The following is a 24,460-nucleotide window of genomic DNA, read 5'->3' on the forward strand; positions in this document are numbered from 1 at the left end:
CTGCAAGTGCCAAGAAGTCCCTCTGACTCCACTGAACGTTTTTGTGCACAGACAGCAGGTTCAAGCCCTACATTCCTGTGCTGAGAACAGGACCAGTGTGGGTTTGCAGTTCTGTGCCTGTACTGAAATGTAACTCATGCAGCAAAGCATTCCCCTTCAGTGGGCATAATTCAGTTACAGAAATATTGCAAGTGTCTGCAGGAGCAAAACACAGAGGTGATTGCTTTGAGTTACAGATATATCAGTTCAAATTAGTTACAAGTTGGTTAAAACGTTTTGTCCCTACTTCTAGAGTAGAAGATTTGTTTGAGTAAAGGTTGTGAGACTAGAGCTAACCCAGACATATGAGGACCAGGTACTGGTCTTACTGGAATTACTATTTGTGCCTTACATAGGAAATTCAAGACTACTTCTGAAATCCTTGGGCCCTTTGCGACCCGTGTCTGCAACTCACCCCCTTAATGGGGCAAAAGTTGGTATTTGTGAAGGAAATAGGGACATTACAAGAGCTGCAGGGCAGATCAACACAGCCCAGGATGCCCAAAGGAGAGCTGAGACCAAGTCGAATTCGTCTGACTCAACACAGTTGTTTGAATTCATTAAATTTTCCATAACTATAGGGACTGTCTCAGCAAATGCTGTTGGTGTTTAGCTGTTACCTTAGAACTCCATGTCATCTTCCAAAATATACAGTATTTTACTCCAGTGTTAAAGAACATTTGCCAAAGACTTTTTAACTTTCAGTGCTCTCCACCGTTCCCAAGGGCAACAACTCGTACTTCTGGGATAATAACCAGAGACCTCCACTGAAATATTTGCAGTTGCCACTTCTGTGGCCAGTGAATCGGACTAACTCTAACCCAGATAATAACCTCCTGTGGGTGACTGAGTGACATCCCTGGACTTCTGCTTTGCTCTTCCTGTTTTCAGATTTTGGTTAGCCTGAAAATTATGTCAGTGTTCAAGCTGGTGAAAGGCTCAGCTGACAGCCCTGCGAAAGACAATCTGTTAATCCTCAAAGGAACCATAACACAAACACAAGGGAAGAGCCTCTCGAACTCTTCCCTTTGCTGTTGCAGAAGTGTGCTGGTGGCACACAAGTGCAATTCAGACCATCTCTCTCCTTCAGTGGCCTTGTTAAAGATGCTCCCACCATTAGCAGCAGGTGCCAGATGTGCTGGCAGCTTGGACACTGGGGATGTTAATAGTTATTGAGGCAACCCTTCCCTTTGTTTCAAATATTAGAGACAGCTCTCTTTCAAAGGCATTTCATTGGCATGAAGGTGTGTTTGATCAGGTTCAGCTGCAGGATGGAGGGAAGAAACAGATCCAAGCGGTTTGCTCCATATCTCCCTTCCCCAACTGCTTGCTTTCTGGTTTCCAGACTCCAGACTTTGCACAAGGAGGCTTCAGGGCCCATGAAACTCCCTTTTCAGTCATTTTAGAGTAAGTGATAAAAAAAAAGGCTACAGGGCCTTTAGTTAGATGTTCAGCTGGCAGCAGCAGCAGAAAGCATCTGGAAACTGGTCCCCACAGAATGGGACACCCAGCTTTCACCTTCTCTCCCATTCAGCTTTTGCACATGGTCCTTTATGCTTGACTGCTTTTTCCACCTGCATTTTTGTTTCTTTTTCATTTCTCCTGACTGCTGTACACCCAATTTTTATTATTTCCCTTTAGTGTCTATTGTACCTCACTTTGGTTTATTTTGCTCTACAGATTGATTCCCATCATTGTAAGAAAAACAAATTTGTGAAAGAAACCTGACTTTTACCAGCCATGATGCTGTTCACTTTACATGTGTATTTTTGCCCTGCAGTTTGTTTAGTCTATTTAGACTTAGCTTTTCAGGGAGGTTTTGCTTTAATTTGTACTTGTACAACAGCTCCCTATATATGAGGTCCAGTGTTAGCTGTGTTCCCCAGGTTCACATGTTAATAATTAAGATATTAGGATACTTGCCATGCTATGAAAATCTTCATAATTTTTTCTTAGTTAACACTGTTGAAGGCTTTGCATGTCTAAGACACATTATACAGGTCACAACAGAGAGGGAATAACTTTTCAGGCTAAAGCCTGGGAGAGATGGGGAAAGACACTGTGAGTAATCCTGCAGTTTTCCCAAGTTCCTTATAAGCAGATGTGGTTGATGCCCTTTCCACAGCTGACTGTGTAACAAGTAGGAAATTACTTCTAGCTCTGAAGATCTGTGATACCTGATGAAATACAAGAAGCCCTATTTCCTCTCTAATTGGTTCATTCTGGTCCTTTCTTTTCCTTTTTTGGTAACCAATCTCCAGAATGTTACCAGACCTCTGTGTACCTCCTGTTGCCTTTGGAAGCTCTGTGAGATGGCACAGGTGAAACATCCCATCCCATAAGAAACAGTGGAGCAGTTCCAAAGAGAGTCTAACAATGACCTAATGAAAAGCCACTGTCCAGCTCTGAAGGTAAAGCTGGACTGGGAGCACTTCTGTTACTCCTTAAGTACATTTCTTTTTCCACAGCATCAAAGAGGATGAGAAAATTCCAGAGGAGAAGAAGGAATTTGCTAACTGTCACCTTCTTCCAGTATAATTTTTGTAGTAGGCACCTGTATAACTATTATGGAGGACTGAAATATTGTTTGTGCTTGTGGCAACAGAACATTCAGGCACCACTTGCTTCTTCATGTCCCCCATGGCTTTTATATCTCTGCAGTGTGGGCTGTCTCTGCATGCACAGTACTGCAAGAGAGCCAATGTTGACTTCAAAATAAATCAGAGCCAGTAATCCAATAATCTCAGAATAAAAAGTGAAGCAGAGAGAAAGCAAGTATCGTCACAAAACAGGAGAAAATTGAGTATATAAATACTCCTTAAAGAAGATACTATGTGAACTAGAATATTCATCTGTAGAGAAAGGCAAAGCTCCTGTGATTATATGATATTAACTTTGCTCTCTTATGGTTCTCCTCTTAACATTTCTATCTACTTTCCAGCTTCTCATACAAGTCAACTTAACACTTGTACACAAGTCTTTGTAGGAGAAGATACAGGGAATGTTTGGGGGTGTTTTTTTAAGAGCTATAGAGGGAAAAGAGAGGCAGACAACATGCTTTTTAGTGATAAAGTTTAGATACCACAACGAGATTATGCAAAACCAATATTATAATCTACCTAAGAACAAAAGCCCAATTAATTTGTTTCAATTTACAGGCAAAGTGATTTCTTCCACCCCCCATCCCAGATTAGAAATGGTTATGTAGTTTTGGAAAATCCCGATCAGCCCAAGCACAGTAAAACCATGTTAGGAAGACTGATTATAAACAGCAGTAAAGCAGCCCATCTTGTTTCATTATGCAAGCCAAATGAAACACAGAAATTAAACCAAGAGCGGGAAAACAACTAAGACTTAAAACTGTGTTGGGAATACTCCAAAGACTCATTAACAGATGAAAAAGTATGATTATCTTATTAGGAGTACTACCACCCATACAGAAGCTCTGATCAAAACAATAATTAAACCACCAATAACAATCTCCCTGCATCATTAAATACTTTTGTACAAATAAATTAACTCTGCCAGCCAGAAACATCAAATGGAGATAATTTACCTCAACCAGCTAATAGGCCCAAATACTCAAAAAGCCTCTTGCACTCTTACCTGGGAGCATGCTATCATTCTTCTTCCAAAAAAAGCTTTAAGTAAATGATTTTGACAGCATTCCTATAAATTTCTGTATTTACACCACCACTGATAAATCAATGAACCATGTGGCTTGAGATAACAACCTGTCCCCTTGCCAGTGGTGAAAACTGATTCTCTTCCAAGCAGCACGTGCAGCTGGGCAGGAATATTTATTTCTGAGCAAAGTAAATGGATACTCAAGTGCAATTGTTGATATGCAGAATCTGGCAACAAATCAATATTGACTTTAAATAACCAATTTATGCCATTACTTTTAAATACCCATGAATCTTGTTAAAATCCCATAGTGTGATGTCCTGAAGTGGCACAGCCTGCTTAATTTCTTTTGGTTTGTGGGTTTATCGAATTTGAGGCTTTAAGAATCCTGTTATTGGTGAGTGTCACTTTCTAGCTTTTCTCTTTTATTGGCTTTCTTTGAAATATCTCCTGAGCCCTTATACCTTCAATTCCATTTTTTTTTCCCTGTGTCTGAGAAAGGTGCAGAAGTCGGCATGTTTGTGTTACTGCCTTGACTTTACAGAGGAACCACTACCAATATTATTTGGGGTTTCAGGGGCAGATATACTGAGCCTTTATTTATGCTCCTTTAGGCAATCTAAAGGTGTGTAAATATTTTGCCAGATCATTCAAAACTGCATTCCTGAGCTACATTTATAGCAGTGCTCAGGTATATATCATTTTGTAGTATAACGATCAAAAATTTAAGATCAGGATTAAGAAGATTGCCTACATTCCTGTGGTCAGAATCAAAATTTAGACACAGAAATACAATGCAGACACCAGGGGTTGAAATTCCTATAAAGTAAAAACTAACCTTCCCAGATGCACTGCCAAGAATAGGTCAGGGCTGAGATACATCAGCAAAGCAGCACTGGTGGGGAACTTCAGCCACTGCAGCCCATGCTGGACCTGTTTAGGGGAAAGCAGAGTAGCACAGTCTCAGAGGGGTGTTAATCTGGAAGCTTTTGCTAGCAGAAAACTCAAAAGAGTGTAAAATCACTGGTTTGAAATAGATTAGAGCCAAAGAGCCTTATATTACCATGATGGCTTAATATGCATTTTTAGGAGCAGCCTACAAGACAAGTTTGGCCTGCTCATGGAAGTGAGGAGACAGGAAAACCCTTTGGAAGAACTGCAGAGAAAGAGAACTTTGTTTTCTGGTGTGCTAGACTCTACACCATCTTTGACTAGCTACTGTTTTAGCCTTGATTTGTGAATATATTAAGCAGCTGAACAGGTTTACATGTTTATTCATTTTCTCCTTTAATTTAAGAGGAAGTTGCACAACAAATCTAACTGTACTGCCTCAGGGAAAATACAGGCTGTGTCCCATGATAGATGAAGTGATCAGCACAGCCACGAGTACCTGTGTTGTACCTGGGTTCTTTAGGAAATGCCACCTAATTTTTGGAACACTTGTAATGTGCATAACACAGTGAGAATCAGACCTTTTGCTCTCTGGTGTAACACAGTTACTGCTACTCTGTCAGAAGGCAGGCCAGTCCCTTGAAGTATCACTGAACACTTAACTATTTTGGGGCTTATTTTGTCTTCTTGTGTGTCATTTGTTAAAAACTATCTCTGAGGAGAAGTTAGGAAGCCAGGAGGACCAGTCTGATCCATTCAAACAAACCCAATATTCCTAAATCATGCTCTTTAGTTTCCCAAATTAACTTACCTCGCAGTCTCCCCTTTATGCCTAGAAAGATTTATTGTTTTTATTCAACCTGAAAATCCGCTGGCATTAGATATATTAGGATACCCACAGGTGGTTCTTTTGTCATCCTATCACTGCAGTGGGAAGATAGCAAAATAAATCAATAAAAACTATGTCTTGGCTGATGCTTGGGGAAACCAATCTGTGGTTGAATATATAGCTCAGCACCAGACTGCCCCATGCACAGGCAGCACTGGGTAGTGTGGCTTCCACCCACTGGAGATCTCAAATAAGGATTCTGAGTTTTATTTAGCATTTTCCCACCGCTCAGGTTTCTATCTAATTCTTTGTCCTTTTAAAAATAAACAGTTTCTTTTTATTTTTTTTCCAGCTAAACACTAGATTGAGGTTTATCTTTCCACAAGGTCATGTTTTCTTTCTTTGACTTGAACACTTCTGCAGCAGGAGTCTGATATAAAGCTGGTTCTCAGTTGCCACTACTCGATGTTTGTTTTCAAAGACTATATGCAAATCATGCCAGTGCTGCCTTCTGCACTTCCTCCATTTTATTTCCTATTGAGACTGAATGTGAAAAGCTGCAATCTATTTAGAACATTGTGGTTGTTGCAGCAAAAAAAAGAAAAACAAAGCTATTTCCAAAAGTGGAATTTCTTACAATGAGTGTATTTTCTTCTTCTTCTAATAGGAATGAGTATGAGCATTCTGAGTCTTTAGCTAAAATCCCAGGTCTGAGAAGATATTAGGAGAAGCAGAGTGGGTATGGAAAGAAAAGCAGTTGATTAGTAAATCCATTTATGCTTTGTTAAGAAAGCAGCATGGAGACTGCTGGAGTGAAGTGAAACATAAGAGGAACAAGTAGCAATTTTCCCTATAGCTGCATTCTCCAATTATTTTTCCCTAGGGACACAGTGGACATTAGCAGGCACAGGCACAGGCACAGGAGAACAGCCTTCAGTTGAACTTGTACCCTGAGAAGCACACAGCTCCAGGGCACGCAGGGCAAGGGGGTGCTGGCCCTGGCTGGTACAGGGGAGGCACCCCCACGCTGTACAGAACCACACCACGTGTTCTGGAGTCCAGGCCACCGCCAGAGGCACATGACTCAGAACCTGAGCTAACCTGAGAGGGAATGCAGCAGTGTCTGTCAGGATCTAGCTCTCTGTGCTCTCAGAAGAACAGTGCTTTGTCCTACTTTTGCAATGGATTTCATACTTGAGGCCACAGATAACTGAAAACTCATAAAGCCATAACTGAAACCGTTTAATAATTGAAGCCATTGAAGGACCTCTAATGGGAAGCACAGCTTTGGTTTTCTGGTGTCCTATTAAGGGAAGACTGGCACTGTGTGTGTTGCAGATCTGGTTGATAAATTTCTATTTTTTATCTTGAATACAGTGTGCAAATGCAGATCCAAAAAGTGAAATACATAAGGAACAAACAGCGGCTGTTTCCTACAGGCTGCCATGCCTACTGTACAGAATATTTTTTACCTTGTCAATCAAATATAGGAGCTCTTCAGTGGAGACAGTCAAACAATAGAAACGGGCCTCCTGTTTTCCAGAGCTCTTAGGTTTAAATTCCCCTTACTGCAGAGCCAGGTGTTCCATGTTTCTGTTGCAGAAGCGAAGCTCTGTGTCTCTCTGTCAAAGAAAGCATTTGTTACTTGTTTCCAAAAAAACCTGGAGTGAATAAACATTTAGCTAAATAGCTAAAACATGCATAAGGTGCCCTACGCAATTTTCAGCACTATCAGCTGCAGCACAAGATGCTCGTGTAGCAAGAACAGTCATGCCAGATGTTAGGTATGAACCCGCTTGTTTCCACTGCATTTCCACTGTGGAAGGGCTGTGTTAACTCTGTGACAATTGCACAGAGACCTTGCTGAGGCACAAAAAGCCTCCTCACGCATATCCCTTTGTGCTTTGCTTGCATCCAACCTGAATGGTGAGGAAGCCTTACAGTGGGAACAAGAGCCGAGGCTCGGTCAGCTTGTTTGTGAGAAACAGAGTCAATGCAATGATGCAACTACTATTGTGAAGCAAGAAAAATATATTTGGTTTTAACATTCACTGTTTGCTGCAGGAAGACAGAGTGCGAGGGGTTGATTACCAAAATTACTCAGTTAAGGCTTTGATTTGCTCTTTTATGCCTCTTGTATAGTCCAATTTCCAGGGGTTTTTTGGTTTTTTTTTTTTGTTCAAAAACTGGACAGCAGAGGGTGCCAAACCCCCAAGAGGGAGCGCACCCATGAGCTCTCACGCATCACCTCAATTCCCCGCTGAAAGCTCTGCTCCAGCACGAGTGGTCCGGCCGCAGCGAGACCCTTGAGAGCCGCGGGTACCTTCTCGCTAAGAGCTGTACTGAAGTGTATTATCGCCTTTGGTTGTGTCAGCACTTCCATTACAGTTTATAACCTCTTTCTTTGTGGATCAATCCAGGCTATTGCAAGCCAAGTTATTTTCTCTCTGATGTGCAATTGGCACTCAGTGCTATCTCAGGAATCTGAAGCCATGTTTTGTTATCAGGATGTTGCAGAGATGACTCACTAAATTAAAAGCAAGCACTTGATCATACAGAGCAGAGCATAAACCCTCCCCCACCTTTAACATGTGCTACAAATATGACACAGCCACTGATGAACTAAAACTGTTTAACTTGACATTGCTTGTACACAGCTTTTTACTTTGGACAAGGAAACATGAGATTAAAACATCAACAGCTCTGAAATCCCATTCTCATTCTACAGTGAACTATGAAATGAAGTGGTATTATATTAGCAGGCATTTCTTCCTGTTCTAATAAAAAGACACACATTCTACATTTTCTGCAAACACTACTCATGGGAATGAGATGGAAATTGGTCCTTGAGTAGTAACTAGTTATAATAGCTTCTAAACGAGCTTAAAAATTATTCTGATTTTATTTAGGAGCCAAATCCCGAAGCCTCTATTGTATTTAGATTCTTGTTCTTTTCTGGAGTCAAAAACTGCTGCACTTGGTCCAAACAACATCTCTTTTTCTTGCCAGTCCCTGTCCTGAGGATGAGCGCTGTCAGAGGGCCAGTTTTACTGTTCACATACCTGATACACGTAATCACTGTCCCATTATTTCTACACCGGAATGGGATACATCATTCCTAACTCACAACTGTGCAGATAACAATTGATAATTTGTAAACAGTTATTCGCTTTGAATGAGTTATGTAGGCTCTGTTTACTTAATCCAGCTATTTGTCAGCTTTATCAGTCACTTATCAACAGAAGCAGAAAGCAGGGCACACATTACCCATTCATCATCTCTCCTGTCTCTGGAACACGCACAATATATATTGCACATGCCACAGCACTGGTGAAATAGCTCACAATATAACTGCCAGCAGATCTAAGTGCAATAGTTACTTTCTCAGTGCCAAAAACTTTTGGGGTGCTTCATAGAGGGGTAATGTTCTCATTTGGCCCCAACACTTAGACCTAACAAATGAAGGTATTGCAAACACATGGCTGGTATGGGCAGGAGAGTGGGTAGGGGTCTCACTGGATTGGGAACACCCAACACCCCCATGTAACAATGTGGGAGGATATTTTATGAACATGGAAAAGCGCAGAAGACGCCATTAGAGAGGCCCTGTGGTCCCTTGGGGTACAAGGAGGTGCAATATTTAAATGTACTACACAAAGATTTGCACTACACAAAGATCTGCACTACACAAACCCCTCACTGGGCTCAGTTACCCCCTTGGCACTGCTGCTCCAGGGCCCTGCCGAGGAGAAGGCTCTGGAAAGGGACAGGTCCCGCTTCCAGCAGTTGCCCATGGACGCGTCTCCGGCCTGAGGGCCAAGATGGCCCCTCCCGTCCCCTCACCTGCCAACCGTCCTGGTGCCCCTCACACACAACGTTTTTCCCCACGCTGCTTTTACCGTGTGAACGGGCATCCCTCACCCCCTCTTCCCAACCTCAGACTTAATGCTGGGCATTGATTTTTACCTCTGAAATGTCCCCCCTTGCCCTCCCCGTGTCCCCACAGCCGGCAGGGCCTGGCCGTGCTTCGCCCAGCCCAGGTGCTTTTGTCGCGGTTTCGGTCAAACCAAAATTATCGTGTGCCCTAAATGAAAAGACTCAGTGGAAAACCAAGGGTAGAAAATCCCCAGCTCTGCCTTTCCCCAGCAGTAAATAGTGCACTTCTAGAAAAAGGACACACACCACCTGCCTTATGCAAACCAAGGGCATCGGGCTCAGCGCAAAAACAGGAAAACGCGAGGAAAGAGGCATTGGCACTCTCTTAAATAAAGAGTAACCTTTTAAACAAAGTCCGGCAGGGAGATGGAGACTTAGAAGAGCTTTAAAAAAAATAAGCCCTGTCTATTAGCTCTTTACAGGGAAGGTAGGAAGCTGTTGTAAGGATTTCAGATGTGTTTTGCCTGAAAAAAACCCTCATGGGAACAGATTTAAAAAAAGTTATTATTTTGCAGTTCCCGCAAATTCACTGTTACTATCAGTTAAATATTTGCTGCTGCTTATTCCTGCCCCCACCCCCCAAGATGTTCTTCTGTTCCTTCAGTCTAAAGAGAATAGTTTTGTGGGTTATTACTGTCATTAGCAATTTCCCTTCTGAGGGAAAACTTGTGCTATTTTTCCAATCCAAGAACCCACACACCCCTTTTAAGATGAAAAAATTAGAGCTTACAAATAATTCAATAGTGTCTCAAAATTCAGATAAATCACTTAAAAATAAGGTAGTGATAGTGTAGAAGCTGACGAGCTAAATTGGCTTCTCTGGTCTTTCACTAGTAGCCCCACAGTGAATTAAGAAAGGAGGGGGTCTTGCAAATCCCCCTGGGATATGTGACTGCCAGGAACTCTGCTTTGGGTAGTCAGAACCTCCTAAAAATGATGCTTTTCAGGACACTGCCAAAGGGAAGGTGGAACAATGTTAAAAATCACAGTCAGTGTGGCCATGCAGTCACTGATCCTTAGCTCAGTTCAGACACTTGTGAATTCTGCAGTGTAGATGAGCCCTTTGGAGAGCTTAATAGGTTAAGAGAATCCATTACTTTTTGCTGATTTATTTTATAATGGCTCATTTACATGCACTAAGAAATGGTATTTTTATACTAGTAGAAAGGCACAGATTGCCTCTTTGCAGTCATACAGGTTTTCAATTTTAGACAAGATCTTTAAAAAATTGACAGTGTTATGAACTTCCAAGAAGCTTTTCAAAGTCACTTAGGTTTTTAAAATCTATTATGGTTATTTTTTCCTTCATATTCCAAAGGTTTGTATTTTTGTACTCATGGTAGTAACAAATCCTCTTATATATGTTGAGCAATATGAATAATAGGGCACTAATGTTTTAAAGTCTCTAAAACATTTCTCAAATTGACTGTAAAATGTGGCATTTCTACAATACATGATTGTTTGGCAGGATATAAAAGCTTACTGGTTCTCATTTGGGTGATTTGCATAACTTGTTCATGGCATCATTTGTAAATATTATGCCCATCCCAAGCTGCCACTGATAAAAAGAATAAGATCGCTTTTGCCAAAGTACATCACACTATAGATGAGAACAAAACCCTTCCTGTCTAAAAAGAGGGAAGCTATACAAAGGGAGTTAAAATTTTATACTGCATTAATCTCAGAAATCACTTTTGATGTCTGTTAGAGAATACAAAAGTGAAAAACAATTTCCTTTCACTGTGCAAAGTGGTTCTACAAAGATTGGACAAGCCAAGGAGCGCTGGCTGTACCCGAGGAGCCATTTGCTGTGAGCATGGTTCATACCAGCACCCAGAAAGCCCCTTTGCCTGTGCATTAGAGAAGACAGGCTGGGCTGAGCAGGGTTGTTCTGACTCCCCAGGCTCACTGAGGATGAAGATGTAGAGAGCAATTCTGGTTCACGCAGACAGATGACAATTCAGTTTGCTCACTGACCTGTGTTGACTCTTGGATACACTAACAAAACCAAGCCACTGCAACAAATCTATTTCACCCAAAGAGATTGAATACAGAGGAAAAGTTAATTTATTTAGCAAGGCAGGGCAACTTCTATATGATCATTTAAGAGTGTGATTTAATATTCATTACTATCTCAGAAGGTGGCAATTTTGACTTGTGCTACTGAGTTCCCTGGCCTGTACTTGCTTAGAAAAGGTCCTTCAAGTGACACTGTATTTCTCATGGATGAAGGCTGTGGTGAACATGATTCTGTCTGTCTTTAGAGGCTCTGACACAGTCACCAAATAGATGGATGTCTGGAAAGCATGTGTTTGTTTGCCTTCACAGTCATGTCATTGTAGCTTTCTCACAACTTCCCATATTAGAGAGCTTGGATGAAGACCTTTGTCTCTGTATTTAGAGTATTTAGCAAGAAGGAAGAAGAGCAACTAGGATGCAGAGCGTAACCACATCTGTCTTAGAGTTTCAAACTCACTATATTGGCAGCTGTGCCAACATCTTTGTGCTAATTTTTATGCAAGTAGTTGAACTGGTTGTTGTAAACTTTTAGCTGATAGACCAGGCCCTGAGATATACTGATATCTGTAGATGAGAAGGTAACACTTTAACATGGTACCATTTATACATGATCTGGGACAGAGCTCTGAAGTCACTCATGTGCTGCTGGGCAGGGAGGGTAAGACACTGCTCAGCTCCACTAAACCTGACAGCTGGCTTAACTAAAGTGTTTGTCTCCTCTGCAATGACTAGAACACAGCAAATATCTCAAAAGGAGGCTGTGACTCCTGAAATCAGTGACATTTAATGGCTTGCTTTGGATAATGCCTTTCCCCCTCACCTTGCATTTTTCTACTTTAATTTCATAAACTACAAATGAATGGCTTTTTTTTCAATCAGACCTTAAACTAGGAAAAAATAATTTTAAGCCAGCAGCCAAGGTAAAGGAATCCCCAGAGAAAGCACTTGGTGTTATTTCCCGTAGTGAATCTTTGCCTGCCAGGTTGAATTGGGAAAAGAGGCAGAAAAGAAAGTTAGAATTTGCCTTCATCATGAAAGACAGAAAAAAAACCAGTAGGTGACTAATTAAAAGGTGCTACATATTCTATTCCTTTAGTATAGAGATCCCAGTAATAACCTCAGGTATAGGAATATTTTTATAAAGTACAGTGCTGGCACTTGAGTAGATATAGCAAATGAAAAGTATTATAGATTGCGTTCTTCCTATCTCAATTGCAACAAGATTCAAACACAATTTCAAGCCATTAAAAACACAGTGTTTTGCCAAAGCAAGATTGGAAATACTTCTAGGAACATAATACTGGATATACTTATTTGCTACAAAACAAGATTAACTCAGGTAATGAATTTATAATGATGAGCAGAGTACAAAGCTAGTAATTTTTGAAAGTAATCTGACAGTCTGGGCAATAAAGCTTGGGAGTATGGAAAAAATCTACTTTTTAAATAAGTGTTCCAATCAATAATGCTATATTGGAGAGTAGAAGCTGCAATTAACTTTTCAGCCTGGTTCTTGGAGCTCTGTATGGGTGATTTTTAGGCCAAGCAAAGCTTTTCTTTAAAAGTTGTGGAAAAGATGAGGTTTAGGTTGTGAAAGTATGGAACAAGGAAAGATAAGGATTTTTATTTTAGAATTTGTTCTGGATTCAAGTTCCTGGTCTGCTGATTTTAAAGAGGAAATTGAACCCAAGACTTTTACCTTAAATAACAGTAGCTGGTTACTCAGGAGGTTGATCCAGCAGCTCTCTAGGTTTAATCAAAATTGCATCCAAGACATTATTTATAAAAATCTTCCCACAAACACTTTGCTTTGATGAGTACATATTCTTAATGAGAGAGCAGAGTATAAAAATGCTTCTGATCATCTTTTCTCTGGGTTATAGAAATAAATTTACTTCATGATCCCCACTTAATTAGTGCTATACGTGCATATCAACACTGTGTCCAGAAGGCTCACCAAACAGAATTAAAACCAGCCAAATAAGGGAATAAACCAGCCAAAGAGTCACTCTGATAAGTGATCTTGAGTAAAACCAAGCAGCAGAAAAGCACAGAATCAGCAGTGCCACAGCATGGCCTGTACCATGCATTTCTGAACTGGCTCAGCAAGAACACAAGAACACTGTGCCAGTGCACAGCAACAGCCAGACAGAACAGCAGCGATCCCCAACGTGGTTATTTCCCAAAGGACATTTTCTGTGTGCTGGAGCTCAGTAGGCAGCTTCTGCTCCAGGGTTTGAGCATCAGTGTTGGCATCAGTCCTTCATCAAACTTGGGAATAGGATCCAGCTACACAAAAGAATATCAGCCTGAACCTCCTCCAGCTCAGGTGGCTGCACCTTTCAAGAGAGCACTGAAACTTGTCACAGAGCCTCTGGAAAGAAAGTCCTCAAAGAATTAGTCACTAACAGCAAAGCTCCTGAGTGCAGGTGCAAAGCCTGAGCTTACTGTGCTCTGACCACAACAAAATGCCATGATTATTCACAGAGCTTGGCTGGAAATACAGCAAAATAAAAGACAGTAAAGCCAATTGAAGCTGTTGGTGACCTGGAGTGGCTGACAGCACATAGCATCTACCTAGAAAACAATTCAATGCCACAGAAATGAAGGGGCAACTATTCAATAAAATCAGAAAAAAAATCTGGAGCTCATAGTGGTCAGAAGGTATTGCAGTGGCATACAGACATGTCCTCAAAAAACCCCAAAGCATTACTCTCCACTCAGTTCCTTCCCAGCAAAACGTGGCCTAAACAGGCAGCTCAGAACAGATGCATCCCAGTTTGCTTGGGGCCTCCACCCTTCCTAAGTGACCATGATGTGATAAACAGGGCTGGCCAGGTGGAATAAGTGATGAGATGATTGTGGCTCCAGCACAGAGTCAGAGTCCTGTTTCTGGAGAAGATTTAAAGCACCTTGAGCCATTCCCAAGGATCAAGTGTGGACCTTTTGTTTGACTAAACCTCTCTGCAGCAAGGCTTAAGTAGAAAGGCAGCAGCTGGAAATCAATAGATGGGACCAGCAGCAGGAGGAAGATAAACATAAATTGCACCTGCTGAAAGACAGTGATGTGCATGTGTTAATCCCCTTCCAGTATATAAATCCAGGAGCTATTGCAATTATCATGCTGAGCAAGGAAAACCAAAACTATGATGGCAGAAGAGGCCCAAGAACCTACTAGGTGCTCCAACGAGGATTTTTTAAAGGAGGCCCTCACTTTAATCTCATTCTTTCTGAACACAGAATGGGATATGATTATTTAAACTCCATTGGCCAGAATGGAGCCCTAAATCAAGGGAAGAGAAGGAGGCACAGCATCACAGCTGATGCTCTCTCATCTCAAATCATCTGCAAACACTGCATTTCTGTAATGCTCCTTGGTGCTCACTAACCTTTGGGTTGACTGAAGGACCACAGCAACTTGTGAGCCATGCTGGGGATGAAAGCAGAGGGATTAATCCTTTGAGCATGACTAGAATCCCCTACAGGTCCGTGGTGACAGAGCAGCTCAAAGCTCTGGGCATAACGCTCTGTTCAAGAACAACACAACCTGATTTTTTTTTTTTTTTTAAATTCCATCTTATCATCAAAATAGCTTGAAACGACAAAAGAAACTATAAACATGTGAAAACCAGGCTGGAAGGTCTGATTTCAGCAGAGCAATAGTTGCTACCCTGACAGTTACAAGGCTACAGGTTGCACTTTTATTATATTTGATTTTTCTGTTCTTAAAGGACTGACCACAGAATAAACCTTAACACAGCCAAAATTGGATGGTACTAATGAAGCACCCAAGAGGACAACACGCTGTTCCTCTGTGTGAGCAGCAAATGATTGGTAATTAAATAGCTGTCAGTGGGGGGTGCCTGATGTATTTTTATTCACTTTTTGTGTCTATTGCATACATGCTCCAGTGTGACCAGCTAAGGTAGGTTGCATGGCATTTGGAGCTGAATTTCCTGAGGTGAAAACCTAATAACCCGACAGAGCACAATATTATAAGTGCTTCAAACCTGCTCTCTTTCTCGTGGTGGGTGCACAATTAATTTTTGATCTGGAAGGGCTGACTGACATTTACAGGCATCGCAGACACCTGCTTTAGAGCAGGGATTTCTTTCTGTTCCTATAAAGTACAATACACAATTCAGCTAATATCAGATAAATAAGGTCTATAGAAAAGGTTGCAGCTGCTTAGTGGTCTCAAGGTTTTTTTTCTTTGATAGCAGAAAATGAACGCACCTGGTACAAAAAGGGTTTGGTTTGGGGATTTTCCCAAGCGGGAGTGTTGTGTAGTACAAATGAGTTTTACAGATAAATGCCATAATATTTGACACTGAAATCCAGAGATTAGCTGAGGCCAACCTGAAGGATGCACAATTAAGGAGAGAACATTAAAAAAAAAAATCTTGTATTTTAGTTCTTTTACTGCTTAGCAGAAGGCATAAAATGGTCCAAGAGAACAAAATGAGCACACACTGTTTTAAAGAGTTTAAGCTGTTAAGCAACCTGATTTCAAGGGAAGATTGCAGAAGGAAAGGAAAATATCAAATATTAACACAGTAGGAAGTAAGAAGAGATTTTGATGATTTGCCAGATATCCTCAACATGAATCACAGAATGGCCTGGGTTGGAAGGGACCTTAAAGATCACCTAGTTCTGACACCCCTGCCATAGGCAGAGACAGCTTCCACTAGAGCAGGCTGCTGAAACAACAAATTTTATTGCACTCAAAATGACATTTGAGGAATAAGGACTTGGAATCCCTTCAACACTGTGGTGAGTCTTGTGGGCTTTATCAGAAATGCTGAAGGGAATACTCAGCTCATGGTCATTGAGACAAATGCTCTACTGACACCCTCCTTTTTCAATAAAAAGAAAAAAACACAGAGCACCTTAAATTCAGGTCCTGTCAGTACTTCTCAAAGGAATGTCAAACTGGGTTTGTCATTTCTCCTGAAAGAGGACACAGTGTCCTTTGGTGTGATTGTTCTAATGGATTGAAGGGGTGGCTTTCTCCATGTCCTGCTGCTGTGGCATCACTGGAGGGTGGCTGCTGCCTGCTCTGTGAAGGATTGCTCTGGAGGAGTGGACAGCTCTTCAGGAAGTACTTTATACACAATACATCACACTGTGCAACTTAATAATCTAATATTCAGGTACCGAGCTGCCACATTTCCAACAAATCCTTGGAGAAATGTAGAAATCCTATCAAAACTGCTGCCTTATCACTCCTTGGAAATTTTCTGATGTGCAGGAGAGCAGAGGGCATGTCTTATACTGAAAATAAGATCAGACATTTCCTTTGTCTGACAGCCAACTGTGGTTAATGGGATTCTAATTTAATCAGAGTACAGACTGGGGCAGATGTAACACTGATAAATTATAACAGGGATCAACATGCAAGAGTAGTGTGGGTAGGGGTTGCCATGAAGAGTGACAACTTCAGGAGAAACTACAGGAGTCCAGAAAGGATTTTGCACACAGCAGCGGGTCTGTCCCACAGCATAATAAGTTGAAGCACGCCTGGATTTTAAAACTACCCTGAATTTTCTTATGTATTGTACTCTGTCCAGCCCTACCTGTTTTTCAAAGGTGGCTGATTTGTTTCAAACAGCACCACAAATGCACTAACTTTTTTTAAAGCAGGCTAAGCTGCAAACACAGAGAAGAGAAAAAAATGTAGTGAGGAGATTAGAGCTCATCAAAAGCCTTATTTTTTGCTTCCCAGTTACTGTTTGGTCACTGAACATGAATTACTCCTGCTTTCAAGGCTTGCTGTGTGGACATCTTCATGTGCCTCTGAAAGCAGCCCAGGATGTTGCATAAGAGTTGCTCTGCACCTTCCACCATGTAACCCCTCTCCTAGAACTAATGCTTCAGGTAGACAACCAGGACAAGCTGGAAGAAGATCCTTGTCACAAGAGGTTGTAAATGCAAGTGTACAGGGATTCAAAACTTACTGGACAGAAGAATGGAAGAAAGACTCTTCAAAACAGGAACAGTCCCTGGTTTAGGAATTATGACTGAAGACTGGGAGAGTATTTTGAGTAGCATCATTTTGAGGGTATGCTTGCCCTGTCTTTATGCTGTTCACCTGACATTTGTACAGGCCAGAGACAGATTATTGTAGTAAATGGGTCTTTTTCTGACTCGATGCTTTATTATTTTCTGCAGTGATGGTAAATGTCCCTGTCCAAAGAACTCAGTGCTTTACAGCAAACATCTGGATGTGTTTCCCTTGCAGGGCTTATTAGCTGACTCAGCTGCACAAATTAACCCCATCAAACAGCAAAGGCATGCTGAGTGCTGTGTGGGTACCTGAGAGCTTCAGTGCTGCTGGGATGTTCAGGGAGGGCTGGTTGTTAGACTTTAGAGCAAGGCATCTTTAATATATGTAAATAGGCTTTTTACAATGAGCAATGTTGCCAAATTTTCCAGATTGCTAGCACTGTCCTCCATTAAACTTGGAGGTCAAATTCACAAAATACATTATTAGGAGGGGGAGCAGTACTGGCTGGTGAGTAAATCTGGTGATGTTCTTTAGCTTGGGAAACAAAGAATGGGTATCCTTGCTTCTTAGCAAGGGCAATGCTATACGCTGTCAAACTACTAGAAATAGTCCATGGTATTGTTGTGTTTCCACAGATTTAGTCAGAATACACAAAATTAAGTAAAAGCCTAAAGAACACTATCACAAGGGACAAAAGAAAATATTTCTTACAATAAAACTGAAAATATACTACTTACAGGACAATGCAAGTGAGCCAAGTCAGAATTTCTCTCAGAAGAAGAATTTAAATATTAAATACTGCAAAGACACTTGTACTTAGACCTGCCATGAAAAGAAGAAAACATTCAAACTCCCACATCCCTAATGTAATTTATTCTAATCTGGCCACACAATCTTCAACCACCTTAAACATGTGCTGTGTGACTTCACAGGGCAGAGTTAAGTTTCACAGATGCTAGAATTATGTATTTTAGGAGCCATCCTATATGGTGACTTCCCTTCAATTCCAAGTTGGTAAAAAAATTAAAATGTAGAAGAAACTGTTCTGTGACAGTGTAGATATTTGAATGGATGAAGCAGTTTCAGTTAGTAGTGTGTGAAGAAGGCAGTTCTAGAAAATTAATGCTGTGAGCATTAGCCAAAACAGATTTTGGATCTTCTTTCAACACTCCATTCATCTTTCTTAATCTATTTCATATTTTATTCATGATTTGAGTTCAACTACAATGCTTAACTAAATTGGTACGTTGCTAACAGACCTTTTAAAAATCCTCATGAAATCTTTTTCACAAGGTGGTATGATGAAAAATGTTATTGAAAAATAGCTATTTTATAAACCTTGGGAAATCTATTTAATAACTGCAATAGCAGACTCAAATGTAATAACACACTCTGATTATCACCAGATAAACACACTTTTTGGTTGGCTGAAAGTGCCAGGCAGTGCACACATTGCAAGGAACTTGGTCTGAGTGCTCTTTGTGACCACATTATATTAGAGGCTGTGATGGAACAAGTCTGTAATTACCACTCTGTGCAATCTTACATGATTAGTGGCAACCAGACAGTTTTCTAAGAGCAGCAGAACTGTCCCCTTCAGGATATCTTTCACTTCAAATAAATGATGGTCGACATTGCCTAAAATTCAAGCTGGGCTATATCATGGTAGAGGGTGGCATTTCTGGCTTGAGGAGGGGGCAGAGCTGGAGGACTACCAAAGTAGTGCACAGTGCAGAAGTGCCCACTAGAAACCCCCTGTGACAGGCAGGTAACTCATTTCTGCTGCAGAACAGGAGCCCAGAGTGCTGCTCTCCCCAGAGAGTTGGTGAAAGACAAGACCTTCAAGAAATCTCATGTTGATACAAATCACTCATGGAAAGGATGCTCAGACTGAGCACGAATCAAAACTTGTGCCTCACGAGTCCAAAGTCTGGTCTAGCCTTCAAAAATGGCCCTAATCTTAAACCCATTGAAGAGGGCATGTCAGGGGATGGGATGGTCCCAAGGAAGGGGTTTAACAGAGTCCTAAACCAGACATCTGTGTCAGCACACAGAGTGATGGGCTTTGCCTCCATAACTACCTGTGAAGAAAGAAATATTTGTATTCTGACAGACAGTGCCAGCTCAGTGCTCTGGAGCAATCCAGATATTGGGATATCCTAGGAAAGGAACAGGGACATCCATAACACACCTGCATCTTGACAACCATGAGCTGTTCTGGTCACCATCCCTCACAGAAGTGATTTACCAGGAGTGGAGAGGACATGAAGATGGGCAATAATCACAGTTATGGAATAGCTTCTGGTTGCTAAATGACTAAAGGAACTAGGACTGCTAATGCTGGGAAAGATCTGACTGCAGGGGATTTTGTCACTCAGTGCACAGTTCAGCTGTGAAGCTGTTGCTGAGCTGTTCCAGAGGCTAAATTGGATATGAGTTCAAACACAACTAGGCAAATTAATAGAAAAAAAATTCACTAAGCAAATAAAGACACAGATACCATCTCTGAGTCAGGGAAGCAGAGCTGCAGCTACTTGGGCATAGGGAGAGTGTTTCCAGTGCTTCTTCCCCCTATGGACCCTGCTGTCAGTCTCCAGTTCTGACAGGTATTGGCCAGGAGGGGCTTTGTTTTACCTATTCCATCTGGTTTTATGTTCTACCTCCAGCCTTCCTGCATAAAGCTCCATGATCACATGCTAAAATATGCCTTTACTCAGTTGCTTTACACCTGGGGAGTGGCAGAATAGCCAACCACTAGGGAGAAAAACCTCCCGCAGGCCCTTCGGCTGCACGTCAAAATGCAGATCATCTTCCCTGCTCAAAAACCTGACAACCCAGAAGGGGACAGGCTGGTGTGTGCACCAAATTTCCCCAGAACAACCTGGCAGTGCCAAAGACCTGCTGTACCTGATGGAGACCAGCATTACAGCCCCTGATAGAGAGAAGCACGACTGAGCCCAGGAGAGGAGAAAGAGGTTCAGGAAGCTGCAGCATATGGGCTGGTGTTCTGAATCTCTCCCACCAATTTGTGTAGCAAACCTGCAGTTTCTGTGGTAGCCATGGAAACTGAGGTACTGGAGCACAATGAAACACATGTATGAATGCCGTTGCCACCACTGAGCGCACATCACTCAGCATTTCTCAACAGCAAGGGCAAAAAGGATATCGGTGGAATCACAGTTTGGTTGTGATCACTGAGTCCAGCTCAGGCTGAACAGACATCAGACCACAGTATCTCTTCTGCTGTGACCAGGGGGTAGGATACTTGCTGGAAGGCAAGGCCAGTGTCAAGGAAGACAACTTTGTCCACTCTAGAAGAAAAAAACAAGGAATGGATGGGAAGAAATGTTCCCTGGTGAGCTGTACAAAAAGGATGGAAATCTGCCTCATTTTGTCTCCCTTCACACTGCTAATAATCTTAATACCCAGATAAGTTTGCTTTTTGATGGTTTCTCAGTCAGTGAACTACAGAAGTCAATGGAGTCATCTCACTTGGAGTGACAGGCAAAAAATACACCCCTGCCAGTAAATTTTCTTGTGAAATAAATGTCTAGAAGCTGGTGAAGGACTCCCATTCAATGTATAGCATAAAGCTGTAAAGAACTGCCATCCTGTAGGAGGCTCATCCTGTAAAATACTAAAAAAAAAGCAAACATTATTTCCTTCAGATGAGTTCTCTGTAGATCACTAACTTTTGTTTAACCACTGCTATTGAGGCTTGTGCTGTGCTCCTGCCCAGACTCAACAGATGTCTTGGTTTGAGTGGGCTGTGTTGTTTAAGGCTTTAAAGTCAGATCAGGTCAGCCTGGCCAAAGGCTGCCCTCCCTCAGGATTTGAGGCAGACCTGAAAATGGACATGTTAGCTTCTCAGGATGGCTGACACCAAGGAACCTGAGCTGTACAATCTGGATGAGAATTTCAGTAGGAAACAAACACTGACAACCCTTCAAACAAGTTGGAGTAAAGCAAAAAAGCCCCCAGACCATATTGTTTAAATACTGAAAGGGACTGTGTACAGTTAAGTGACAAAGGGGCTTTAAAATAGGGCAAAGCACAAACAATTCCTTATAATTTGCAGCAGTTGCTTGGCTTGCACCTGTAGGCAATGTGACATAAAAAGGCATCTAACAGAGAGGTGATACAGACTAAAATGCTGAGCCCAGGCTGTTTGCGCAGGGCTGAACAGACACTCACAGTGAGCCAGCTCGAGGGTCAGCCTAGAGCAGACAGCTGTGCTCAGCACTCCCACCCCACAACCCTGTGGCACTGTCACTGAAACACAACAAAGAAGATTCCTAATATTAAGAGCTTCTTAACATTCATCAGGTGGAAGTAAGAGCTGAACACTGATAGGAATGCCAAGTCCTTGGCAGGGGGACCCATGCATCATAACTCCTAATTAGGGACTCTGAAGTTCACCTCTTTAATGGGCACAAGCATTGTTACCTTCTTAAATCCTAAAGATCAAAACATAGCACCAAGGTAGACCTGCAGAAAGAAACTGCTACGTGCTCAGTTTTCATTTTTATCTTTGAAAAGGAAAGATCTCTGCCACCACTGCCTGCCTGTAAAATCCAAATCCCGGAGTCTGGATGTGACATTTTTTCAGGCAGTGTCACTGCACTCTGTATCTGTTCTCTAGCCAGTATGTGTTTTTATATTAACTATACCTATACCTGGGCATGAGGTGAAGACTGATCAGAATTGGTTCCATTTTGTGCTTTTTTTTGTACTTTGGGCTCATGAGCTGGTTCACAGATGCCTCATTAGTTGTCTGAGATCTGCAACTTAAGAGTACAGACACTGTGTAATGTAGGATGCCAGGTCTGCAAACATGAGAGCTCTGTGATGGGATGGGCTCTGCAACTCAGCTGCCTTAGCAAACCCAGCCAGAGGTGGCCTGGTGTGTTGGCTGCTGAAAGGGCCCTGACTGAGCATTAATTTCACAGGCTTACAGAAGAGGTAAATCTGGACACCAAGAAGAAGGATAGATTGATTACAAGCCTGAAATAGCAAAGTATTTCATATGGGATCTCTAAGTCACAACAGACTCCTCCAAATTACTTTATTTCCACCAACACTAATATTTCTAAAGAATATGCAATTTCAGAATTAAGCAGAATTTAAGTTTATAAACTTGAGAACTGAAATGTCACTTATCTTCTGTATTCTGTTCGCTTTATTTTTACCTTTCTTCCTCTCAACACTCATTTCACTGAGCTCTTATGTCCCTGAGCACAATACTCACAATATTTGGGGAGTTGAAGATTGTTCCATTTCCCCAGAAGCACTTTCCTCACCAGACTCTGACTCCTGCCTGGCATTTTCAGAGACACATAATATTAAACAACCGCAGAGAGGAGCAAAGCTTTGCCACAGGTTACAAAAAAATGACACAGAAACTGGATGAGCCAAACTCTCAGCTCTGCCAAAGGGACGAGGCTCTACAGGAAAAACTGCAGTAAATATTCACTGGCAGTAGAGGAAGAAAAATGGGCATTTAGTTCACCGGTCTAAGCAGAGAAACAGAGGCACAAATCACAGGTTAATTCTGCTCTGAACCTGAAAGTCACAAGCAAAAGGGATCATGGATCCCTTGCTAATCTTCTCCTTTACAGCTCCAGTGTTGTGTGGTTGTAGCAGGAGGGATGTGTTTATTGACAGCCAGGTTAGGCATTCTGAGAACTGCTCAAAGAGCGATGGTGGGAGGGAATTACATGAAAACAAGCTCCTAATTGCTGTTCCTTTTCTGTCGAGGATCATGCAGTGTTCATGAGCAAATTAAAGTTCAGAGTTTAGCAAATTCAAAGCCCCATTGCAACTGTCCCATAATTTCTAAAGTGAAATAAATAATTTCCAGTTAATAACTCAGTTGCTTTCTGCCTATGAAGTGCATAAAGATCACTGTCCTCAAATTATTCCTGGTCAATTAAACTTCACAAGTTTGACTTTACAAGCTGTGAATATTTGAAATTTGAGCTGCTGCTCAGGGGTGATATTGATTCTCTTTTCTCCCTGGTTGAGTGCACAAGCTTGTCTATGAACACATATTTAACAACTGAAAATTCAGCTTTCATAAATACACAGGTGTAACTGAAATTTGTTTCCTTCATAAAATTTGGCTACTAAAATTCAATTACTGAAGTTAGAGCTTGATCTGATTTTAGTTTTGTGTTACAGAGGCACCTAGAGTCAAGTCCAGCCAAGGTTAAGGGACTCTAGGTACTACTGAAGCAGTCTGTGTCTTGCAAATACCTGTCCCAGAGCCACATAAATATTTCAATAATGGCAATACACCTATACACAAAAGAAATTGAAGAAATTTGGGGTAGTTGCATTTCGTCATATATTTTATGGCTACTGAATATCACAGAACAATTTTGCATAGCTTGGGAGACTAATAAATTTCAGCATATGACACAAAACTCTCTGCACAAAAATCTGTTACACAGTGTTCAGGAGTAATTCAAGCCTCTGCTTAAGCAGTCTCAGCCCTCAGAAATGAGAACAATCTTTTGTTATTTTAGGTAACCAGTTAGTCACTTTTAATAGAAGATATGAGCTCAAATGAACTGCAGTTGACCAAACTGTGATATTCAGTGAACTGTGACCACTGTGATATTTAGTGAGTCCTGTTGTAGTGAGGCTGCAAAAGTGAGAAGTAGCTTAACTAATGAAAATAGGGAAAGAGCCCATGTGATATGAGCAGTACCTGGGTGCAGCATCAGGAGATCTCCTGGGCTTGTGGCCACCAGGTTGGAACTGCAGCATCTTGGGAAAGCATGGAGCTTCCAAACCCCTTTAGCCTGCCAAAAAACAATCTCTGGGCAGCATCTTTTAGTCAGATGTGTATCACAGCTTCCCTGTCACATGTTTTTGACCTCATTTAGGTACTGCACGTGCCCCAGACAGTCCCTGCAGAAGGGGACTCCTGATCCAGTTCTGTTGTCCTGCTCTCCTTCTTCCCAGTGCACAGCTGATGTTGGCCTGTCCTCACACAGCCTCACAATCTCTCACACCTGTTTTGATTAAATTCACCCGATAGCCAAAACTCTTCTGCTCTTTGAAAGTGATTGCCTCCTGATAACCTAAACATCTGGCAACCTTTAAAA

At 41.6% G+C, this 24,460-nt stretch overlaps 1 protein-coding gene across 2 annotated transcripts in view; it reads right to left on the reverse strand.

Annotated features, from left to right (window-relative positions):
• SFMBT1 (Scm like with four mbt domains 1) overlaps window positions 1-24,460 on the reverse strand; it is a 153,109-nt gene that overhangs the window by 80,350 nt on the left and 48,299 nt on the right. The window contains exons 1-3 of one of the 2 annotated variants that reach the window (XM_064667840.1): window positions 9,100-9,226; window positions 6,859-7,008; window positions 4,505-4,599 (exon numbers count right to left, since the gene is read on the reverse strand). The gene's annotated coding sequence lies outside the window, so the exon portion shown is untranslated. Of the gene's footprint in view, window positions 1-4,504; window positions 4,600-6,858; window positions 7,009-9,099; window positions 9,227-24,460 lie in introns of those variants that run through there. The other variant, XM_064667839.1, reaches the window with a different exon arrangement.

Source organism: Pseudopipra pipra, chromosome 11 (genome assembly GCF_036250125.1).
Source record: "Pseudopipra pipra isolate bDixPip1 chromosome 11, bDixPip1.hap1, whole genome shotgun sequence".
In the NCBI taxonomy this organism is placed as follows: Eukaryota; Metazoa; Chordata; class Aves; order Passeriformes; family Pipridae; genus Pseudopipra; species Pseudopipra pipra.